Source organism: Pongo pygmaeus, chromosome 7 (genome assembly GCF_028885625.2).
Source record: "Pongo pygmaeus isolate AG05252 chromosome 7, NHGRI_mPonPyg2-v2.0_pri, whole genome shotgun sequence".
NCBI classification, from domain to species: domain Eukaryota; kingdom Metazoa; phylum Chordata; class Mammalia; order Primates; family Hominidae; genus Pongo; species Pongo pygmaeus.
Window position 1 is genome coordinate 153,881,776 of NC_072380.2, and position 24,848 is coordinate 153,906,623.

Below are 24,848 nucleotides of genomic sequence, written 5' to 3' on the forward strand. Positions count from 1 at the left end.
CACACACAGAAAGAACAGCTACAAGTCATTTAAAAAAAAAAAAAAGTTAGGCCAGAAACTTAATAGGTCTTTCACAGAAGACAAAACAGATAGCAAATATATTAAAAGTGGCTCAACATCATTACTAATAAGGGAAGTTCAAATTAAAGCCACAGTAAGATATGACACAACCTCCAAAATGACAAAACTGAAAAAGTCAGACAAAATAAACTACAGACAAGGATGTGGAACAACAGGAGTGATACAGTTTGGCTGTGTCCCCACCCAAATCTCATCTTGAATTGTAGCTCCCACAATTCCTATGTGTTGTGGCAGGGACCAGTGGGAGGTAACTGAATCATAAGGCAGGCTCTTTCCCGTGATGTTCTCATGATAGTGAACAAGTTTCATGAGATCTGATGGTTTTATAAGGGGGAGTTCCCTTATACAAGCTGTCTTGACTGCTGCCATCCATGTACAATGTGACTTTGCTCCTCCTTGCCTCCTACCATGATTGTGGGGCCTCCCCAGCCATGTGGAATGTAAGTCAATTAAATCTCTTTCCTTTCTAAATTACCCAGTCTCGGATATGTCTTTATCAGTAGTGTGAAAACGAACTAATACAAGGAGTCATTATATTAGTGGTGATATAAATTGGTATAACTACTTTGGGAAGCAATTTGGCAGTAACCAGTCAGGTTGAAGACTGGCCAGCCGTAAAACTCAGCAATCACACTCCTAGATACATAGGCTATGCACATCCGTGTCTATGAGAAACAAGAGTGTTCACATTTGTGCGGCAGTGTTTGCAGTACAGCAAGAGACTGCAAACAATCCAAATGCCCATCAATTGTAGGCCAGATTACACAACAGTGAAAATGAATGAAAACTATCATACAGCACCTAAGTTTTAAAATCAGGGTGCTAGATGGGAGGAAAAAAGAAAATCAAGTCATATAAAGACATATAGCATGATACCCTTAGTATAAAGTTCGGCCGGGCACGGTGGCTCACGCCTGTAATCCCAGCACTTGGGGAGGACGAGGCAGGCAGATCACGAGGTCAGGAGATCGAGACCATCCTGGCTAACAGGGTGAAACCCTGTCTCTACTAAAAATATAAAAAATTAGCCGGGCACAGTGGTGGGTGCCTGTAGTCCCAACTACTCGGGAGGCTGAGGCGAGAGAATGGTGTGAACCCAGAAGGCGGAGGTTGCAGTGAGCTGAAGTCGCGCCACGGCACTTCAGCCTGGGCGACAGAGTGAGACTCCGTCTCAAAAATATAAAAAATAAAATAAAGTAAAGTTCAAAACAGACAAAACACGAAGAAACGGCAAAAACAGGTATTTGTTCTTCAAGTCGCCTGCTTGGGACTCTTCCAAGTCTACTTTTCCTCTTTCCGGCTCTAAAGCTTTTGTTTTTGAGACAGAGTCTCACACTGTCGCCCGGGTTGGTGTATTGGCGTGATCTCGGCTCACTGCAACCTCCACCTCCCAGGTTCAAGCGATTCTCCTGCCTCAGCCTCCTGAGTAGCCAGGATTACAGGTGCCTGCCACCATGGCCAGCTAATTTTCTTTTTTTTTTTTTTTTGTATCTTTAGTACAGATGGGGTTTCACTATGTTGGCCAGGCTGGTCTCGAACTCTTGACCTCGTGATCCGCCCACCTCGGCCTCTCAAAGTGCTGGGATTACAGGCATGAGCCACCACACCCAGCCTCTAAAGCTTTTTAATAAACTTCCACTCCTGCTCTGGAAAAAAAAAAAAAAAAAGAAAAAAAAGAAATGGAAAAAAACAATATCATTCAATGACCACTGTTTTAAATGTCAGGGATTCAACAGGGAACAGAGAAACATTTTGCCCTCAGACTTTATGTCACCACCAAGAGAGAAAGAAACTAAAAAGTAAGTAAAATACAAACAGTAACAGATGGTGAAAAGGGCTTGAAAAGAAATGAAACACTGAGCGGGGCCGAGAGAGGATGTCTTCAGGAGGGGTGACATAAGGCTTCACTTACAGAGTGGCACCGGTGTGAGGGGTGGGAGTGGGACGGGACAAAACCTGTGGGGCAGGAGGGAAGGGTATGTGATCAGGGAACACACATTGGCCTTCCAAGGACATGGGAAAATCCCACTGTTGAAGCTGGGCAGGAGGTACCTAGGAGTTTGCTTTGTTATCACCCTCTACACGAGAACAGCAAACTACGACCCACAAGCCAATGTGGCCCCACTTGTTTTTGTACAACCTGTGAGCTAAAAATGGTTTTACATTGTATACGGTTAAAGAAACTAAAACAATAATGTTTCACGGCATGTGAAAATTCTAGAAAATTCAGATTTCAGTGTCTAAAGTTTTACTAGACACAGACAGCTCATTCCTTTACATACAGCCATGGATGCTGTAGCACTGTACAGCAGAGCTGAGTACTTGTGAGAGGTCACAGGTGGCCTGCAAAGCCTAGAATGTTTACTGTCTAGCCCTTCACAAAGAAAGTTTGCTGGCCCCTGACCTAGGGCATAACTAGGGACTTAACCAAGGCTGACTTCGGTGTCGTTCCTCCAGGTTCTCAGAGTTCAGAGCATTCTTGAAGAAGGTAGAGATGATCTCTACCTTATATTTTACACATATTCTTTTGTATCTCTTCAGTTTAATCATTTTTTGAAAAAGATTAGCATATTTCTTTCATAAATCTTGCTCTATTAAAGCTCCAGGCTTCACCAACTCAATTAAAAAAAAAAAAACAATGACTCAGTTAAAAACAGACATGTACTGCTATCAGGAACATTAAACCAATACAGCAAAGCATAGCAAGCTACAGTTTATTTTGACTCAAGTACAGTTTTAAAAAAAGAACCTTCCAACTAAAGGCTCCAAGTCTGTGGAGAGTCCCCACCACCTTGCTTAGCTCACTGGATCATTAAGGTACACATTGGATCATTAAGATAGATACACACTGCATCATTAAGACAGATATGGGGCCAGGTGCGGAGGCTCCCGCCTGTAATCCCAACACTTTGGGAGACCGAGGCAGGCGGATCACAAGGTCAGGAGTTCGAGACCAGCCTGACCAACATGGTGAAACCCCATCTCTACTAAAAACACAGAAATTAGCCAGACATGGTGGCGGGTGCCTGTAATCCCAGCTACTCAGGAGACTGAGGCAGGAAAACTGCTTGAACCCGGGAGGCGGAGGTTGCAGTGAGCCGAGATGGCACCACTGCACTCCAGCCTGGGCGACAGAGCAAGACCCAATTTCAAAAAAAAAAAAGAAAGAAAGAAAGAAAGATACAGGACAGTCAGTTGCATCATCCACTCATAGAAGAACCTTAGAAAAGCAGCAGAGCTATATTCAATTCCTTCCCTATCTTTTTTAAAGAAATGCATCATGAATTACGACACATTTTAGCAGGAGTTGTCCAATGTTAGCATACGTTTTCAAAAGCAAGTGCCTTCACAACTTTTAAGTATGAACCAGTACCTTTTAAAGAGTTAACAATACTTATTAAATAATGACAATGGTTGAAAGTGGTAATGAATAAACAGGGAATTCATTACAACATTGTTTCTGTATATGTTTGAAAACTTCTACAAGGTTTTCAGATTGAAGTTTTGTATTTTTAGTTATTAAATACGCATTTAACAGAAAAGTCACAGAATTGTCATTTGAAAGAACTCTATCTTTCAAAATCCTTAGTACAAAATATAGTTTTCCATCATCCTTACTAGTGGCAACTAAAAAAAGAAACAAACAGATGCTTATTTTAAAATCTAGACCGGGTGTGGTGGCTCACGCCTGCAATCCCAGCACTTTGGGAGGCCGAGGCAGGCAGATCACCTGAGGTCAGGAGTTTGAGACCAGCCTGGCCAACATAGCGAAACCCTGTCTCTACTAAAAATGCAAAAATTAGCCACACGTGGTGACAGGTGCCTGTAATCCCAGCTACTCGGGAGGCTGAGGCAGGAGAATTGCTTGAACCCAGGAGGTAGAGGTTGCAGTGAGACGAGATCATGCCACTGCACTTCAGACTGGGCAACAGAGTAAGACTCCGCCTCAAAAAAAAAAAAAAAAAAAAAAAACACTTTGTTAAGGCTTTCATCAATGATCTGAGAAACTGAAAGGATATTCACCAAAAGGAATACTACGTAGTTGTATTATCGTAAAGTTTTCCAAGTCCTTGTTGAAGCCCCAATACAAACACCTACTTCTTTAATGTGTAAGAAAGGCATTATAACTGGTAAACTTGTCCATGTGCCTGCCAGTCTTTATGAAGACAGATGGTGTATTCCTCCAGTACAAGAAGGCTGGTTCATCACTGTCCTAGAGAGAGGGAAGTGAAGGAGGGAAGGAAGGAAGGAAGGAAGGAGGGAGGGAGGGAGGGAGGGAAGGAAGGAGGGAGGGAGGGAGGGAGGGAAGGAAGGAGGGAGGGAGGGAGGGAGGGAGGGAGGGAGGGAGGGAGGGAGGGAAGGAGGGAGGGAGGGAGGGAGGGAAGGAGGGAGGGAGGGAGGGAGGGAGGGAGGGAAGGAGGGAGGGAGGGAGGGAGGGAAGGAAGGAGGGAGGGAGGGAGGGAGGGAGGGAAGGAGGGAGGGAGGGAGGGAGGGAGGGAAGGAAGGAAGAAGGGAGAGGGAGAGAAGAAGGGAGGGAGGTGCAATTTTACAAACTGAGCAAAGATGTAGGGAAGACTGAGTACTTTGAAAACTGGCAAACTTTTAATGTAAACATTTACTTTTAATAACTGTTACCTTTCATAAAGCATTTAATAAGACCAAGCACTGCCGGGCACGGTGGCTCAGGCCTGTAATCCCAACACTTTGGGAGGCCAAGGTGGGTGGATCACCTGAAGTCAGGAGTTCAAGACCAGCCTGGCCAAGACGGTAAAACCCCGTCTCTACTAAAAATACAAATATCAGCCAGGTGTGGTTGCATGTGCCTGTAATCCCAGCTATTCGGGAGGCTGAGGCAGGACAATTGCTTGAACCCGGGAGGCAGAGGTTGCAGTCAGCCGAGATCATGCCACTCCACTCCAGCCTGGCAGCCTGGGCGACAGAGCAAGACTCTGTCTCAAAAAAAAAAAAAAAAAAAAAAGACTATGCATTACATGATCATGTAGTAGAATCACATGCCACACAAGGAAATAGAGATTAGAGAACTTAACAAAAGAGCCCAAGATCATAGAGCCAGGATTCTGATCCCAATGCCATGCCCTTAACTACTGCAATCAACAGTGGTTATTCAACTTTCAAACTAAGTAAGACTCAGTGCCACCTTGCAATCCACACTTTGAAAACCAATGCCTTGCTACTCCAAGTATGGTCCACAGACCACCAGCCCTGGCATCACCTGGGAACTTAGGAAAAATGCAAGTCTGAGCCCTTCCCAGACAGACTGAATTGGAACTTAAAATGTAACGAGATCCCTGGGTGGCATGTATGCACATTAAACGCTGAGACGCCTTCATATAGTGCCTGCACACACTCTATTTTGAGGTAGTTTCTCCAATTCAAATACATATCCTAGAACGGTTAAAGGGAGCTTTCATCTCTTCTGCTTGCTGTGATCCCAAACCAAAGGTAAACATGTGCTGGCAAGCTACCCCAGGTGGCAACGAAGAGTGGCCCTAACCTTTCCCCCACACCCATCCTCAGTCCCATTCCTTCATCTTTACCGCCCCTCTTGTACAGAGCCTAAACCACAGCTCAACTTACTGACTTATCTGAACCCTTCCTCCTCCTAGAGTAATAGACAATAAGGGAATGCCTCCACTCAACATCCCCCGAGTTCCTTGAAATGTGCCCAGGAACTACCAGGCATGAATCTAGTGCACGGTTAAGCTGGCAGAAAGGGACAGCTGGGACTACTTCAGGCATGTCCTCCAACCCTAACAACTGTGGACACATACTCAAAATATTGGTACTCTGTGAGCTAGAACGAGAGATCCCAACACAACCGTAATAACATTATATTACCAGTTAATAGGAAATACTGTGTGAATGGACAGAATATCCTGACATAGCTTTTCATCTTTTTTTATTTTTTTATTTTTGTGAGATGGGGGTTTCAGTCTGTCACTCAGGCTGGAGTGCAGTGGCATGATCGTAACTCACTGCAGCCTCAACCTCCCGGGCTCAAGCAATACTCCCACGTCAGCCTCCTGAGTACCTGGGACTACAGGCATGCACCACCATGCCCAACTAATTTTGTTAAATTTTTGTAGGGACAAGGTCTCATTATATTCCCCAGGCTAGTCTCAAACTCCTGGACTCAAGTGATCCTCCCACCCAGGCCTCCCAAATTGCTGGAATTATAGGCATTGAGTCACTGTGCCTGGCCTCATGACATTTTTAAAAATCTGTAGTTTCAGCTACCTCTCTTGATACTAGAAATCAAATTTAAGATGCTTCAAACCAATCTCCACACGGTTCTCATCAACATTCAGGCTTTTGCCCATGCTTTTCTTCTCCCTAGAACATTTTCCCCCATCCTTCCCTCCCCACTTGGCTAATTCCTATTGTGCCCTCAAGAGTGGGTGCTGTGACACCCCTGCCAGAACCCCACAGTGCCCTGAAACTTTGCACAGCACTATGACTGCCTAAGGGCAGGGATGGCAGGGCAGGTGCAGTGGGAGACACTGGGTCTAAGACACAGATCAACATATAATAAATGCTTTCACAAAATTTCTCAGTTAAAACTGACAGATATTTGTAAGCTAAAATATCAATACTTAATAGTTATCTACTCAGTGTGCCACAGATTCACATTTCACCACCTAAACCAGTCTAAGAATCTACACTGTACCTTAGGGATAGATTTCACAGTAAGTCTATTAAAGGAGCTCAATCATCTGTCTAGCTATACAGATTCCAAAAAATTCAAACTTTAAACAGCAAGGATACCCATATTAGTGGTTTTCAAATGCAGATCCACGTACCAGTGCAAGTCCCTGATGAGGTTTTCATAGTCGAGTCATCTCTATCTACTACAACTTTCTGCAATGATGAAAATGTTCTATACCAGCGCTGCCCAATGTGGTAGCCACTAGCCACATGTGGCTAACGAGCACTTGAAATGGGACTAGTGTAACTGAGGAATGGGCCTTTCAACTTCGCTTAACTGTAATTAATTTCAATTTAATTGGCCACATGTGGCTAGTGGTTACCATATCAGACATCAGGTTCAGGTCTAGACTCTGGAGTGAAATAAAAAAGAATGTGTCTTGGCTTCTTAATTTTAGGCAATGTTATTTGGTCCAACCCTCCTTCTGAAAAAGACTAAAAGAAAATATGGACAGAATATTTTTATAATCTTAAAAGCAACCAGAACCTGACAAGACAAGAAATAAATAACAGGCAAAAATTAAAGGGAAACCAGGAAGTCAAAGAGATAAGCACAGAAACTACCTCTGCCCTCAGTACACCTGCCAATTCTGAAAAGTCCCAACTTTCATTTTTAAGACAGTGCAGAGAGGGAAGACAGGAATAAAAGACTGGGTCCTCCAAAGCACATAACCCAAAACCCCACTACGGTAAGCAAGAACCCAAAAGGCTACACACCTCCAGAGAGTAAACCAGTAATAAACCAACTATCCAGCAGAACTAGAGCTATGAGGGGTCCAAATAATCTCGAGCCTTGAATTCGGTTTAAGGAGATCCCACACTGGCTGACGCAAAAATAAGTGTTCTCTGGAGGAAGCAACCCTCATTCCAGGCTTCAAAAGAATCCTACAAATCATTTGGATCCAAATCTTATACCATAAATGAAAATCAAATCATAAACCTAAAAGTAAAATCTAAAACTTCTAGGAGAAAAAAAAATCAGAAAAACCTTTGTGGCCTAGGATTAGGCAACTCTTAAATATGACACATACACAAAAACACAACCTGTAAAGCAAGAAACTCATAAATGGGACATCATCAAAATGTATAATTTATGTTCTTCAAGCCACTGTTAAGAAAATGAAAAAGCCAGCCATAACCTGGGAGAAAAATATAGTATGTATCTGATAAAACAATTTGTATCCAGAATATATAGAGAACTCTCAAAACCCAAAAAAATGGAGGAAAAAAAACACCTTTTTTTTTTTTTATTTTCTAAGACAGAGTCTCATTCTGTCTCCCAGGCTGGAGTGCAGTGGCGCGATCTCGGCTGACTGCAACTTCTGCCACCCAGGTTCAAGCAATTCTCCGGTCTCAGCCTCCTGAGTAGCTGGAAATACAAGCGTCCGCCACCATGCCCAATTAATTTTTGTATTTTTAGTAGAGATGGGGTTTCGTCATGTTGGCCAGACTGGTCTCCAACTCTTGACCTCAAGTGATCCACCTGCCTCAGCCTCCCAAAATGCTGGGATTATAGGCATGAGCCACAGCACCCAGCTAACAACTTTAAAATGCATAAAAGATTTAAACACTCCTCCAGAGATATACGGATGGCAAATAACCACATAAGAAGATGCTCAACACTATCAGTCATTTGGGAAACGCAAATTAAAACCACAACGAAATTCCATTACACACTGAATTAAAATGGCTAAAATGTACAAGACTGACAATAACGAGTGTTGCCCTAATGATGTAGAGCAACCAGAACTCTCATCCACTGTTGGTGGGAATGCAAAATGGTACAACTCTAGAAGATAGTTTGGCACTTTAAGAATTTCAACAGGCCAGGTGACATGGCTCACTCCTATGACTCCAACACTTTGGAATGCCAAGACTGAAGGATTGCTTGAGCACAGGAGTTTGACGCCAGCCTGCGAAACATGACTAGACCTCGTCTCTACAAAAATGTTTTTTTAATTAGCCACGTGTAATGGTGAGTGCCTGTAGTTCCAGCTACTCCAGTGACTGAGGTCAGAGAATCACTTGAGCCTGGGAGGTTGAGGCTGCAGTGAGCGGTGATCACACCACTGCACTCCAGCCTGGACAACAGAGTGAGACCCTGTCTCAAAAAAAAAAAAAAAAAAAGTTAAACATACACCTACCATATGATCCAGCCATTCCAGTCCTAGTCCAACCATTCCCAAGAGATATGAAAGCCTACACCCATACAAAGCCTTGTACAAAAATATTCAGAGATCTATAATAATCCAGTTCTCCACGAATAGATGTAGACCTTCAATGTAATCCCAAACAACATCTGGAAGAATTATTTTAGAAGTTGACAAGTAATTCTAAAACATATATTGATCTGCAAAAGGTCAAGAACAGCCAAGGTACTCTTGAAGAAGAGCCAAGCAGGAAGGGTTCCACAATGAGATAAGACTTATTATAAAGCTATAATAATTTAGACAGCTTAGTGCTTGTGGAATCAAAGAATCTAAAAACACAGTCTAAAAGACACACACACGGCTGGGGACGGTGGCTCATGCCTGTAATCCCAGCACTTTGGGAGGCCAAGGCAGGCGGATCACGAGGTCAGGAGATGGGGACCACCCTGGCTAACACAGTAAAACTCCATCTCTACTGAAAATACAAAAAAACAGCAGGGCGTGGTGGTGGGTGCCGTAGCCCCAGCTATTCAGGAGGCTGAGGCAGGAGAATGGCGTGAACCCGGGAGGCGGAGCTTGCAGTGAGCCAAGATCATGCCACTGCACTCCAGCCTGGGCGGCAGAGAGAGACTCCGTCCCAAAAAAAAAACACACACGTATATGGACAAGTGATTTACAACAAAAGTGGCGCTGCAGAGAAGTAGGGAAAAAGATGCTCTTTTCAATAAATGGTGTTGGGATAACTAGATGTCCACATATTAAAATAAAATTGATATAATCCCTTCCTTATACTATACACCAAAATCAATTCCAAGTGAATTATAAAGATAAAATGCAAAATTATTAAACATTTAGAAAATAACAGAGAAATTACTTCACAGCCTCAGGGTAGGAGAAGACAAAAAAAAGGAGGAACTATGAAGGAAAAGACTGATAAACTGGACTAGATTAAACTTAACTTCTGTTTATCCAAAAAACACTTTTGAGGCTGGCCACAGTGGCTCACACTTGTAATCCCAACACTTTGGAAGCAAAGGCGGGAGGACTGGTTGAGCTCAGGAGTTTGAGACTAGCCTGGGCAACATAGGAAGACCCTGTCTCTCAAAAAAAAAAAAATTAAAAATTAGCCAACAGGGTGATACACCTGTATTCCCAGCTACTCAGGAGGCTGAGGGAGGAGGATTGCTTGAGCCCAAGAGTTGGAGGCTGCAGCGAGCTATGACTGCACAACTGCACTCTAGCCTGGGAAACAAAGCAAGATCCTATCTCAAAAAAACAAACAAAAAAAACTACTGAGAGTCAAAAACTACTGAGAGTCAGTGAAACCACATGCCACAAAGTAGGAGATAGTGGCAAGATATATAAACCAACAAAGGACTTGGATTCTGAATATAAGCTACAAATTAATGAATTTAAAAAAAAACCAGAAGACGTAATAGAAAAATACAGGCACTTGGCAAAACAGTAAATGCAAATGGCCAGCAAATTTATTTTAAAAAGTGCAACCTCGGCTGGGCACGGTGGCTCACACCTGTAATCCCAGCCCTTTGGGAGGCCGAGGCGGGCGGATCACCTAAGGACAGGAATTCGAGACCAACCTGACCAACATAGAGAAACCTCATCTCTACTAAAAATACAAAATTAGCCGGGTGTGATGGTGCATGCCTGTAATCCCAGCTACTCGGGAGGCTGAGGCAGGAGAATCGCTTGAACCCAGGAGGCAAAGGTTGCGGTGAGCCGAGGTTGCGCCAGTGCACTCCAGCCTGGGCAACAAAAGCAAAACTCTGTCTCAAAAAAAAAAAAAGTGCAACCTCATTATAATCAGAAAAAGGCTATTTAAAACCATAAGGCGATACACTATAGAAACCACCAAAAGGGGTGCAGAAGGGAGACAGGTTATAAGAGCAAAGAAGAGGAAACAGTGCTGAAGTAACCAGAGAAAATGGTCAATGACTGGAGCCTAACCTTTTAGTGACAAGTAACAGAAGAATCATTTATTTACTAACATTTCCTGAAAAGCTACTACAGGCCAAGCACTCTTAAAAGTACATTTAATGGTCATCGCAGAATATAACTGACTATAAGTTATAACTTTAACTCTCCTTGACCAATTTTGTTTTTTTTTTTTTGAGACAGGGTCTCCCTCTGTCACCCAGGTTGGAGTGCAGTGGTGTGATCATGGCTCACTGTAGACTTGACCTCCCGGGCACAAGCAGTCCTTCCACCTCATCCTCCTGAATAGCTGGGACTATAGGCATGTACCACCACACCTGGCTAATTATTATTATTATATTCTTTGGGAGAGACAAGATCTCACCATGTTCACCAGGCTAGTCTCAAACTCCTGGGCTCAAGTGATCCTCCCACCCTGGCCTCCCAAAGTGCTGGGGTTACAGGCGTGAGCCAACATGCCAGGCCAACAAATTGTTTCAAGAAGAAATTGTTCCAGGTCGATTTTCCCACCATCTCATTTCTATTATTTTTGCTTTCATTGAGCTGCACAGTTGAGTGAAAGATCACAGTAGGAAATTCATGTGGAAACATCCTTCTCATTGTTTTTAGATTACATTATTTTAATTTTGTTTATCCCTACTTTTCTTTATCTTGTTAACTTTTATATACTTAAATACCCTTTACAACAAAGACTATACAATAAAGTCATTTTAGTCTTTCTAATTGACTCCCTTCAGACATTAGATCTTTCCTGAAACTCTTTACAGGGCTTTCATATATCTATATTCCTCAACTATCAACACGCTGAAAACCCAGAGAATGGACAGGAGACTCTTTTTTATTCCTTACATTATTTACTGACCACCTATAATGATATTATGATCAAGCTGTGGGGGACTCAAAGATACCTAACAGATAATACAGAATCCTCATCTCTGAGCTCACAACATTCTGTCTGCCAAGTTATGCGTCTAATTCTGCATAAGACATAACAGATTTAAGCGACATCACCAACTTCATCCTTGTGGATTGTCTAATTTTTATTTACCCTTTTCTTAGGAGAAAAGGGCAAAAGGCAAAAGAATGTATTGAATTTAGGCAATAATTCAAAACCAGGAATAAAAATCAATTTACACAATACAGCTTCATTAGTTACCCCAAGACTTGGCAATCACCCTGACCCTGTTATTATATGCTAGCCAATTTTTCAGCACCAAAACAAAACCACCAGGGAGCTTGTGCCTTAAGCACCAACATGTACACACACTCTCCTGATATTTGCCAAAAGCCACAAGTCCAGGAGCCATACAAACTGCTATTTCAATGTAAAATTGTTCATTCAAATTCCAAACCAAGATTTAAAATAATTAATCAGTATCAGCATAAAACATTCAAAATCCCTAACAAACGCAGTTGTGAGATCTTTCCAAGATTTTGAAAATCCTAAAAAACATATTTAGATTCCTGAAGCAAGGGCAATCTCCTTAGCAAATCTAAGTGATCAAGAAGACAACATATACATACCTCAAATTAAGACTAATTTTTGCCTCCTATGACTTGCATTTCTTTCAAAACACCCTAAAGCAGTGGTTCACAAACGTTAGCATGCATCAAAGCACCAAGACGGCAAGTTTAAAAAGCTTGCGAGGCCAGGCATGGTGGCTCATGCCTGTAACCCCAACACTTCAGAAGGCCAAGGTGGGAGAACTGCTTGAGCCCAGGAGTTCAAGACCAGCCCTGGCAACATGGTAAATCCCTGTCTCTATATATAAAGTATGCAAAAATTAGCTAGGCGTAGTGGCATGCGCCTGTAGTCCCAGCTACTCAGGAGGATCACCTGAGGCTGGGAGGTCGAAGCCGCAGTGAGCTGCGATCACGCACTCCAGCAAGACCCGGTCTCAAAGAAAAACAAAAAAATTAAAAATGAAACAATAGGCCAGGCACAGTGGCTCATGCCCGTAATCTCAGCACTTTGGGAGGCAGAGGTGGGCTGATCACCTGAGGTCAGGAGTTTGAGAACAGCCTGGCCAACATGGTGAAACCCCGTCTCTACTAAAAATAAAAAATTAGCCAGGTGTGGTGGTGTGCGCCTGTAATCATAGCTACTCAAGAGGCTGAGGCAGAACTGCTTGAACCCGAGAGGCAGAGGTTGCAGTGAGCCGAGACTGCGCCACTGCCCTCCAGCCTGGGCAACAGAGTGAGACTTCATTTCGGGAAAAAAAAAAAAAAAAAATACAAAAATTAGCTGGGCGTGGTGGCATACCCCCGTAGTCCCAGTTACTTGGGAGGCAGAGGCAGGAGAATTGCTTGAACCCTAGAGGTAGAGGTTGCAGTGAGCCGAGATCGCGCTACTGCACTCCAGCCTGCGCCACAGAGCAAGACTCCGTCTCAAAAACAAAACAAAATAAAAAAGCTTGCTGAACACCACCCTCAGTGTTTGATTCAAGAGGCCAGAGGTGGGGCCTCAGCACTTGCATTTCTAGCAAGTTTCTAGATGATAGTGATGCTACAATTCCGTCACTACTCTGAAAACCACTGAAAGCCCCTGGAGCTTACTGGAATGTGTGCGTGAACTGTGTGAATGAGTTACCCCCTCACACTATAGCAAGACTATGGCGGAATTCACTGAGAGGCAAACTGCAAAATCTCAGGGAGAGATTCTGTACCCAAATGTTGACTTCCATTACCTGAGTGAATGTATTTTTGAATTGTCACTTTCAAAATGTTTTATCTGAACAGCAGCACAGCAGCAAAAGACTCTGAACAAGGTCAAGGATGAGTGGCACAGTGCATAATTCACACTTCAATATTAGGAAGATGTTTGTTCTTTTAAATAGTTTAGGGGCATAATGTTAAACCTTTGTAAAGCATCCAATTAATCCAGTTGATTAGCAAAAGATACATTAGAGCTTCTGGACCAGTAATCAAAACTTCCATCATTTTGTGTCACCTCAAACAATTTTCCATGTCTTCAGAACTTAGGATGAGTCCCAATCAATTCCTACAAGATTGATTTCTAGCAAAAAGGTTCCAAAATTATGAAAGAGCAGAGCAATATTTTTTTCCTGGCCCAAGTCTAATAGTAGTAATTTTAAATACAGTAGACAGAGGTGAAAAAGATAACCCCAAGTTCTTCCCTGGTATCAAGCCCTATGTGAGTCTGAGCTCAGGTGATCCGCTGGCCTCTGCCTCCCAAAGTGCTGGAATTACAGGCATGCACCACCGCGCCTGGCCCCTATGTGATTTTTAAGTGAGGTTCTTTACCAGGGCAAACAAAACAGTAGACACCTGGCTGATGCAAGTAACAGTTCTCCAATAATCAATACACCCAGGTTCTTTCATTTACTCACTCAATAAATATTACTGTGTAAGACACTGGTGATTCAATAATGTATAAAACAAAGTTTATACCCTCATGGAGCTTACATTCTCACAAGACAACACACATTTCACTACAAAATATGTAACACATAAAACTGTTAAGCTCTTTCATTGGACCAGCAAAGACAAACATATAGTGTTTTGGTCAAGAGAGACATAGACACAACAAGCACCTACAGTTCACAGCAGAATCCAAACCCAAAATGCAGCAATTTTAATAAGAACATGAGGGCAAAAAAGAGACCCTAGGCACAGATAACCCACAAACATGACCTTTTTTTTTTTTTTTTTGAGACAGAGTCTCACTATGTCGCCCAGGCTGGAGTGCAACGGTGCAATCTCAGCTCATTGCAGCCTCGACCTCCCAGACTCAAGTGATCCTCCCACCTCAGATTCCCAAGTAGCTGGGACTACAGGCACACGCCACCATATACATCTAATTTTTGCATCTCTTGTAGAGACCAAGTTTTGCCATGTTGCCCAGGCTGGTCACAAACTCCTGGGCTCAAGCGATCTGTCCACCTCGGCTTCCCAAAGTGGTGGGATTACAGGTGTGACCTACCGCACCCCACCCAAAGGTATGATTTTTGTCATTTATCTGTTTCTGAAAAAAATGAATTTATAGTAAAGAAAATGCATATCAGCAAGATTTAGGTAGGATTTCAATTAAGTAAAATTTAATTAAAGATTGTAGGAAATACTTTCATGTTCTTAAAAACATGTAAACTTTGTAGTGATGCTACTAGTGTTTTTCTGAGGCTTCCAACTGCTAAGGGGGAGGACAGTGCCACTAAGGCAAAAACAACTATTTCCTGCTTTTGTCTATAAACCATTTCATTAGAGTATTTATGCGAATCAGGCTATAATTAACAGCATTTACTAAAATGTTTTTAAAAACTTAAGATTTGCAGCAACCCTGCATCAAGCAAGCCTATCAGTGCCAATTATTCAACAGCATGTGCTCACTTTGTGTCTCTGTACTACATTTTGGTAATTCTCAAATATTTCAAACTTTCTCATTATTATTACATCTGTTGTGGTGATCTGTGAACAGTGATCTCTATTTTTAGAGGCAGGGTCTCACTATGTTGCCCAGGCCAATCTTGAACTCCTGGCCTCAAGCAATCCTCCCAAAACAATGGATTACAGGTGTGAACCACTGCACCTGGCCTATGATCAGTGGTCTTGGATGTTACTACTGTAGTTGTTTTGGGGGGACCATGACCTGTACCCACATGAGATACACATTTACTCTATAAACATGTGCATTCTCACTATTCCACTTACTGGGCCCCTGTCTCTTCTGCTCTCCTCCCTCTCCTGTGGCCTGCTATTCCCTGAGATACAAGAATACTGCAATTAGAACAATTACTAATTCTATAATGGGCCGAGGTGGGAGGATCATCTGAGGTCGGGAGTTCAAGACCAACCTGACCAACACGGAGAAACCCCGTCTCTACTAAAAACACAAAATTAGCCTGGCGTGGTGGTACATGCCTGTAATCCCAGCTACTCAGGAGGCTGAGTCAGGAGAATCGCTTGAACTGGGAGGCAAAGGCTGTGGTGAGCTGAGATCTTGCCATTGCACTCCATCCTGGGCAACAAGAGTGAAACTCTGGTCTCAAAAAAAAAAAAAAAAGGACGGGCACATGGCTCACTCCTAATAATCCCAGCACTTTGGGAGGCCGAGGCAGGTGGATCACAAGAAAAGGAGATCAAGACCATCCTGGCCAACATGATGATGAAACCCCGTCTCAACTAAAAACACAAAAAATTAGCCAGGCGTGGTGGCACTTGCCTGTAGTCCTAGCTACTCCAGAGGCTGAGGCAGGCGAATCGCTTGAACCTGGGAGGCAGAGGTTGCAGTGAGCCAAGATCGCACCACTGCACTCCAGCCTGGCGACAGAGCAAGACTCCGTCTCAAAAAAAAAAAAGAAAAGAAAACTCTATAATGGCCTCAAAGTGTTCAAGTGAAAGGAAGAGTCCCACCTATCTCACTTTAAATCAAAAGCTAGAAATGATTAAGCTTAGTGAGAAAAAATGTCAAAAACCAAGATAGGGCCGGGCACAGTGGTGATGCCTGTAATCCTAGCACTTTGGGAGGACAAGGCGGGTGGATTGCCTGAGCTCAGGAGTTTGAGAACGGCCTGGGGAACATGGCAAAACCCCGTCTCTACTAAAAAAACAAACAAAAAAAAGTAGCCAGCCATGGTGGTGCATGCCTGTAGTCCCAGCTACTCAGGAGGCAGAGGTTGCAGCGAGCCAAGACTGCACCACTGCACTCCAGCCTGGGGGACAGAGCGAGACTCTGTCTCAAAATAAATAAATAAAATAAAATAAAATAAACAAGATAGGCCAAAAGCGAGGCTTCTTGTGCCAAACAGCCAAGTTGTGAATGCAAAGGAAAAGTTATTGAAGAAAATTAAAAGTGCTACTTCAGTGAACACACAAATGATACGAAAGTAAAACAGCCTTAGCCGGGTGCAGTGGCTCACACCTGTAATCCCAGCTACTCAGTAGGGCCGAGACCCGAGAATCACTTCAACCCGTGAGGCGGAGGCTGCAGTCAGCCAAGATCGCGCCACTGCACTGCACTCCAGTCTGGATGACAGGGTGAGACTGTGTCTCTTTAAAAAAAAAAAAAAAAAGAAAGGAAAAGAAAACAGCCTTATTGTTGATACGGAGAAAGTTTTAGTGGTCCACATAGATCAAGCCAGTCATAACATTCCCTTGACCCAAGGCCTAATTCAGAGAAAGCTCCTCCTCTTCAATTCTGTAAATTGATGTGAGAAAGCTACAGAAAAGCTGGAAGCTAGCAGAGGTTGGTTCATGAGGTTGAAGGAAAAAAGCCATCTCCATAGCATAAAAGTGCAAGATAAAGCAGCAAGTGCTGGTAGAGAAGCTGCAGCAAGTTATGGAGAAGATCTAGCTAGCTAAGATCACTGATAAAGGTGGCTACCCTGAACAACACATTTTAAATGAAGAAACCACCTTCTATTGGAAGATGCCATCTAGGACTTTCATAGCCAGAGAGATGAAGCCAATGCCTGGCTTTAAAGCTTCAAAGGACGGGCTGACTCTTGTTAGGGGCTAAGGTAGCTGGTGATTTCAAGTTGAAGCCAATGCTCGTTTCCCATTCTGAAAATCCCAGGGTCCTTAAGAACGATGCTAATTCTACTCTGCCTGTGCTCTACAAATGGAATAACAAAGCCTGGATGACAGCACATCTGTTTACAGCATGTTTTACTGAATATTTTAAGCCCACTGTTGAGATCTACTGCTCAGAAAAAGATTCCTATCAAAATATTACTGTTCATTGGCCAAGTACCTGTTGCCCAAGAGCTCTGAGAGAGATGTACAAGGAGATGAATGAGGTTTTCATGCTTGTTAACACCACATCCATTCTACAGCCCATAGATTAAGAAGTCATTTTGACTTTTAAGTCTTAAAGAAATATATTTCATAAGGGTATAGCTGCCATAGATAGTGATTCCTCTGATAGATCTGGATTAAGTACACTGAAAACATGCTGGAAAGGATTCACCATTCTAGATGCCATTAACATTCATGATACATCAGAGGAGGTGAAAATAGCATTATGAACAGGAGTTTGGAAGAACTTGCTTCCAACCGTCATGGATAACTCTGAGGGATTCACGACTTCAGTAGAGAAAGTAAATGCAGATATGGTAGAAATAGCAAGAGAAGTAGAATTAGAAGTGGAACCTGAAGATGTGACTGAATTGCTGCAATCTCATGATAAAACTTGAACAGATAAGGAGTTCCTTCTTAGGGATGAGCAAAGAAAGTGGTTTCCTGAAATGGAATCTACCCCTGGTGAAGATGCTGTGAACATTGTTGAAACGACACCAAAGGATCTGGAATATTGCATACACTTATTGATAAAGCAATGGCAGTGTTTAGGACTGTTGAGTCCAATTTTGAAAGAAGTTCTACTGTGGATAAAATGCTTTCAAATAGCATCACATACTCCGGAGAAATCTTTAATGAAAGAAAGAGCCAACTGATGTGGCAAACCTAATTGTTGTCTTATTTTAAGAAACTGCCAGACATCTCAGCCTTCAGCAACCACCACCCTGATTTGTCAACAGCCATCACCATTGAGGGAAGACCATCCACCAGCAAAAAGATTATGACTTGCTGAAGGCTCAGATGATCAATAGTATTTAACTAGGTCATGTACATTAGCTGGGCACGGTGACTCACACCTGTAATCCCAGCACTTTGGGAGGCCAAGGTGGGAGGATCACTTAAGCCCAGGAGTTCAAGACCAACTTGTGCAACAAAGGGAGACCCCATCTCTACGAAAAATGTAAAAATTAGCTGGGAGTAGTGGTATGCACGTATAGTGCCAGCTACTCAGGAGGCTGAGGTGGGAGGATCACTTGAGCCCAGGAGGACCAGGTTGCAGTGAGCTATGATTGCACCACTGCACTCCAGCCTGGGTGACAGAACAAGACCTTGTCTCAAAAAAAAGAAATGTCCATTGCTTTTTTAGACATGTTACCGCACACTTACTACAGTATAGTGTAAACATAACTTTTATATGCACTGGGAAACCAATTTGTGTGACTCATTTTATCGCAGTGGTCTTAGAAACAGACCAAGATATGCCTATACTACAGGAACTAAATTTCTCAGATGTTTTTCACTAGCAAAAAAGAAAAATTCACTTCAAATATGATACAAATAGTATAACTTCTAATGTTACTGAAATTTAAAACAAGAATTGATCTAGGTCTAAATCTACATCAGTTTAGAATGCCTAAACTGAAAATGTTAAATTTCAAAACTGAAATTTTATATTAACACTTTGAAATGCATCTTTTGTAACTCAAGATAATTTTAATTATTTTCTAAAAATTAAGACATCATAAAATACAAAGGGAAAAAGGTTTCCATAACCTTTAGAGATGTGAACTAAGATCCTACCTCTCTAACTCAAATCAACATTCAGGAAAGGACAGTTTTCAAAATTATTTTTTACATTCTAGAATATAAATAATTTCATCTACAGGACCTAATCATTTTTTTTTTAAGGAGGCTGGCTTTAAAACAACAGGATTTTCAGGCCGGGCGCAGTGGCTCACGCCTGTAATCCCAGCACTTTGGGAGGCCAAGGTGGGCGGATCATGAGGTCAGGAGATCCAGACCACCCTGGCTAACACGGCGAAACCCCGTCTCTACTAAAAAATACAAAAAATTAGCCGGGCGTGCTGGCGGGCGCCTGTAGTCGCAGCTACTTGGGAGGCTGAAGCAGGAGAATGGCATGAACCCGGGCAGTGGAGCTTGCAGTGAGTCGAGATCGAGCCACTGCACTCCAGCCTGGGCCACAGGGTGAGACTCCGTCTCAAAAAAAAAAAGATTTTCTTAGACAATTTCTCCAACTCCCTAGAAAGAACAGTTATCTGACTAGCTGGAGAATATGATTTCGAGGACTGAGGGAGTAAGTTATGTAATTTCCATCAAGAAGCATGGTGCTTTTCAGAAAACATTTTAGTATAAAACGTTTTAATGATCCTCACTGCCTCCTCACAATTTCACTGCTGGATTCATGGAACTTCACTCCTAATCTAACATTATTCACTTTCAATGGGCTTCCAGCCTCAAATAATAAGGCTTTTTAAGTCCCATCTCCTCTCAGAGTTTGCCCCAGTATTCTTTGCCCCAAACCGTAAACATGGAGTTTTGATTTCCATGTCTTTATTTAACCAATGACTTGCTTCTTGATGCATCACCACTGAATGATGTATGGGTCCTTCTAATCAGCGTCTACACTGAAGTCTTAGGTGATTGTCGGCTCCCTTATAAAGGAAACATGTGTTTTAAATAATCTGTGCCTGTGTTCATTATTAAACTAGATTATTTGATAGTGACCTGAAATTCTTTAAAGGAAAACGTTGTAATATTGATCTTGATGTTTCTGCAGTTTAATAAACAAGAAGGTTCAAAGTGATGGTAGGTTCAGCCTGTTTTTCCCCTCCAAGGATAACCACAAATACAAAACACAAAGATACTGGGACACAAACATCCTTAAAATGTTCCTTGTTTGAATATCATAGATATTCATTGGTATTTCATTTCAAATAGTACTGGTCTGTTTTTTCCAGCCATGAAAACGTTTACATTCTAAGTAAAAATCCTAGCGATGGTTAAGTCTAAAATACAAATCCCCAAACTCTTGCACTGCCTTCAGCTTTCAGCTTGAATGTATAACCAGTTCCCATAATTACTACAATATTACTATTATCTTAGTCTCATTGCCAAAAACCCAGCTGCAGGCTAACTATGCAAGAATGAGACACTGTTGAAATGACTCGGGAAAAAAAAAAAAAAGAAAGAAACTTTACCCTCACTGAATTTAGGTACAAAATCCTGCAATCAAATAAAACCAATTCACACACACACACACAAACACCTTCTTCTAAGAAACAACAGGATGCCGCTACACAAGGAACCCAGAGAGAAATACGGCAAACAGTTGCGCCTAAGCCACCGCGGCAGAGTCGGGGGCTGGGGGCGGAGAAGAGGAGGAAAGTTGGGAAGCACAACGACTCCAGTGAGGACTCCAGTGAGGGCTCCAGGGCTCCCGCCAAGAAACCCACGGGGCTCTATCAAACTTGAGGGTTTGCGTTCGGGGACACGGCGGGCTTGGGGCTCGGGCACCGGCAGGACGCTCGGAGCCCACCCTTGGCTGCCCGCGAGGCCGCGCCCGGGGACGGAGGTCGGGCCGTCGCGAGCCTCCCTCTCGCGTCCGGCCGAACCCTGCCGGCGTCCCCGCGATTTCCCTCTTCCTCCTCCTGCCTCTCCCCTTTTGTTTTTCAGGCATTGGGTCCGCTCCCGCGGAGGACGGCCCGTCCTCCCCGCGCCTCTGTCCGCCCTGCGCGCCCCCAGAGCCCCGGCCTCCTCGTCTTCCTCAGGCCCCTTGGCTTCTCCGCGCGCCCGGCCTTTTCGAAAGCCGCTCCTCCAGCCATCCTCCTCACGTCTCCCGGACTCCCCACGTCCCCCAGCCTGTCTTCCCCGAAACCCTTGGCCTCCCCGCGCGCCCCCAGAACCCCCGACTTCCTCGAGCTCCCGACCTCCCCACGTTCCTCAGCCTCCCAGTCTTCCCCAAGCCTCCCGACCACCCAGAGCCCCGAACCACCGCCTCCCAGGGCGCCCCCTGACCTCCCGAAGCCCCGGAGCCTCTCGGCCTCCGCGGGGGCCCCCAACCTCCTCACCGCCACCGGCCTCCCCTCCTCCCAGAACCGGGGCCGGGGCGCGGGAGGGGCCGGTCTCCGCCGCATCCGCCCCGGGACTGGCTGGGCGGCCCCGCTCTGCCCCTCCGCCCTCAGGGCCGCGGCCCAGCCCACGACCGCTGCACAGGAGCCCGCCCAGCCCCCGGCCCGCGCCCCGCGCCCCGAGCCCCGCACTCACTGGGACCGCGGCTCGGCGCCGTGAAGCGAAGGCAGACGACGACCGGGCGGCGCTGGGCGACGGCAGCCGCGCTCCCTCCCACGCCTCACGCCGCGGGCTCACAGCGGTCCGGGACCTGCGGCGGCGGCGGCGGCGGCGGCGGCGCGGGCTCGCGCCCTCGGGGCCGTGCTGCGTCTGCGCGGGCCCGCGCGCGTGCGCGGCAGCCCGCTGAGGCGCGCGCCCTCTCTCGGCAGCGCACGCCCGACCCGGTCTCAGTCCGGAGTTTCCGCCTCTCGGGGGGACTGGGCATGCGCGCCGCCCCCGCGCATGCCCAGCGCGCCGCTAGGCTCCGTTCCCGTAATTTGCCCTGTGGTGGCCAGGCCGGGGTTTCGGGGTGGCCCGAGGCTGCGCGCGGGCGTGGCGGCCGGACGGGAAAAGCCCTGGTCTCGGGGGTGGCCGGGGTCGCCCCGCCGAGCGGACATTCTGGCGTCGCACCTGCCGCGCTCTCCGCCAGCGGGATTAGATGGACTTCGGGAAAGCCCTCCCCATCTCCTTCCCCGCCCCCAAATGCCGAAGGGGTCCCCTCTGGAGAACCTCACTCCTGAGCGGCCCTGCGGCCCCGCCCCCAGAGTTGGACGCCCGCTGTCGGGCACCCGCTGCGGGCCCCGGGCCTTGCAGTGCACTCTCCAGGCACCACACCGACCCTAACTAGCGGTTCCTGGGCACTTTTTGCAGATAAGGAAACTGAGGCTCAGAGACTCTTTTCCTGGCATTATAGCTAAGTTGGGCTGGGCCATGATTTGATTTTGGAAGATGAAAAATCGTGAAAGGGACTTAGAAGTCCACTGGAGGTAGACAAATTACCTAAATGAACGCCAGCAGGGAACGAGCCCCGCAGTCCTTCCCGAGGGCTACAGACCTGAGACGGGCTCCAGGAAAAGGAGGGAAGGCTAGCCCCGACACGGACCCGGGCTTCCGCGGTGTGAGCCAGTTTCAGCGAGGAGCTAGTTGGTTATGACTGGAACGTGCCGTAGGTGGGGTGGGGGAAATAGCAAAAGGCGAGGTTGGAGGGATTGAAAAATGCAGACGGCTGCGCGGGGCAACTTGCTTAGGTGCCTGGAGTTTATTCTTTAGGCAACAGGGAGCCTTTGGAGGGCTTTAAGCAGGAAGTGATAACTGATTTGTGTTATTTAAAAAAAAAAAAGTCACTCTGGCAACCTTGTGGTCGGAAATGAAACCAGAAGAACCCTCAAGGCTGCAACTTTCATTTTTATGGTGTCATTTTGATGCTAACCACAAGCCAGGAGGCAGGACAGACAGGCACCGAGGCCTTTTGAAAGGTGAACACCCTGAAGCCCAGAGAGGTGATACACGTCATTGCATTAGGAGCTATAAATCAAGTAAAAATCAAGTAAAATAAAAAGCTTTTGCTTATCAAGATTTTACCATATTTAAATGTTTGGGTTGTATTGTTCTTTAATGAGATGTATTAAGGTTGATGTTTTTCTGGGTTTTGTTACTTTTTACTACACATGAAATTGTGAGGAATTGCCTCTGCATGCCAGCCTCAGGCCTTTGTGCGTGCTATTTGCTCTGCCTGGAACTTCTTGCTCCTCACTTCGTTCAAGACCCTGCTTATATATCACCTCATTGATACCAGCCGACCACTCTATATAATAGGAACCACAACCACCCACTGCCCTGCCATCCTCACACACAGTCTGCACTTAGTCTGCTCTGTTGTTCTCCAAAGCACCTATTGTTCACCATAGCCCAACACTGTGTTCTTGTTTATTTCTTGATTGTCTGCTCTCTCCACTAGAATCTTAGATTCATTAGAGCACGGGCTTTGTTTTGTTCACTAATAGGTCCTGGCACACAGTAAGTAATTGTCAAGTGAATGAACGAATCTTTGGGTGATATGAAGTGAGAGCTTATTATTAAAAGGATAAGAAGAGCATAGGAATTAAAAGAGGAGAGTGGAGGCACAAAGGGACTGCATTAAGGATAACTTTGGGGGAAGGGGTTGCACTTAGCATAGTAGACTAAAAATGGCCATCAATTCTTTGACACTTTTCCCAAGAAGAGGTGGAATTTATTCATCCCTTGAATGTGGATGGATCTTGTAACTTGCTTTGACCAATGGGATGTGTCACAGGTGACACTGTACAAATTGCAAGCCTAGGCCTCAAGAGGCCATGCTGCTTTCATTTTCCCCCTCTTAAACCCAAGCTAGCCTCACGAGGAGGCCGTGTGGAAGAGAACTGAGGCACGCTGGCCAACAAGCTGCCACCTCCAGACGTGGGAGTGAGCTGTGCTAGACCACCCAGCCCCTGTGAAGCATTCAGCCCACTGCAGCTACATAAGACCTGGAGAGACTGATGGAAGAACTGCCCAGCTGAGCCCTGCCCAAATTGCCAAACCACAGAATTGTGAGCCAATAAAATACATGTGGTTTTAAGCCTTTAGGTTTTAGGGTAGTGTGTTACACCATGTTGTTTCCTGGACTCTGCCACGATACATTTGAAATTGACGTTCTTGAAGGGCAGCTTTGGTTATTATTATGCTTAGTAAAAGAAGAAAATCAGAAAAGGGCGGGAAGAAGTGATGCAAAGGAGAAGGGCAAACAGATACAAACGGGAAAAGGGACAAACCTAGGAAACAGTGGCTTGTCTTACCTCTTGGGCACACTTTGTGGTGCCTAAGAACTCAGGCTTAGGAGTAAGATGAACATTGGCACAGACCCAGGCTTAAGTTTAACCATTCACCAATAAACCTGTGAAGGTTGTATAATGTCTCTGAGCCTCAATTTCTCATCTGTGAAATGGAGGCTCCAAAGGATGTACATTAAAATTAGGTTGTAGAGAGGCCGGGTGCGGTGGCTCACACCTGTAATCCCAGCACTGTGGGAGGCCAAGGCGGGTGGATCATGAGGTCAGGAGATCGAGACCATCCTGGCTAACACAGTGAAACCCCGTCTCTACTAAAAATACAAAAAAATTAGCCGGGCGTGGTGGCGGGCACCTGTAGTCTCGGCTACTCAGGAGGCTGAGGCAGGAGAATGGCGTGAACTCGGGAGGCGGAGCTTGCAGTGGGTGGAGATGATGCCACTGCACTCCAGCCTGGGTGACAGAGCAAGAC

General features: G+C 45.0%; 1 protein-coding gene across 16 annotated transcripts in view; it reads right to left on the bottom strand.

Moving 5' to 3' along the window:
* Window positions 1-21,935, bottom strand: part of PTK2 (protein tyrosine kinase 2) — a 349,963-nt gene extending 328,028 nt beyond the window's left edge. For 8 of the 16 annotated variants that reach the window (XM_063669131.1, XM_063669130.1, XM_063669128.1 and 5 more), the window contains exon 1: window positions 21,729-21,932. The gene's annotated coding sequence lies outside the window, so the exon portion shown is untranslated. Of the gene's footprint in view, window positions 1-21,479; window positions 21,583-21,728 lie in introns of those variants that run through there. The other 8 variants (XM_063669126.1, XM_063669127.1, XM_063669125.1 and 5 more) reach the window with 5 other exon arrangements.
* Between the last annotated feature and the right edge of the window lie 2,913 nt (window positions 21,936-24,848).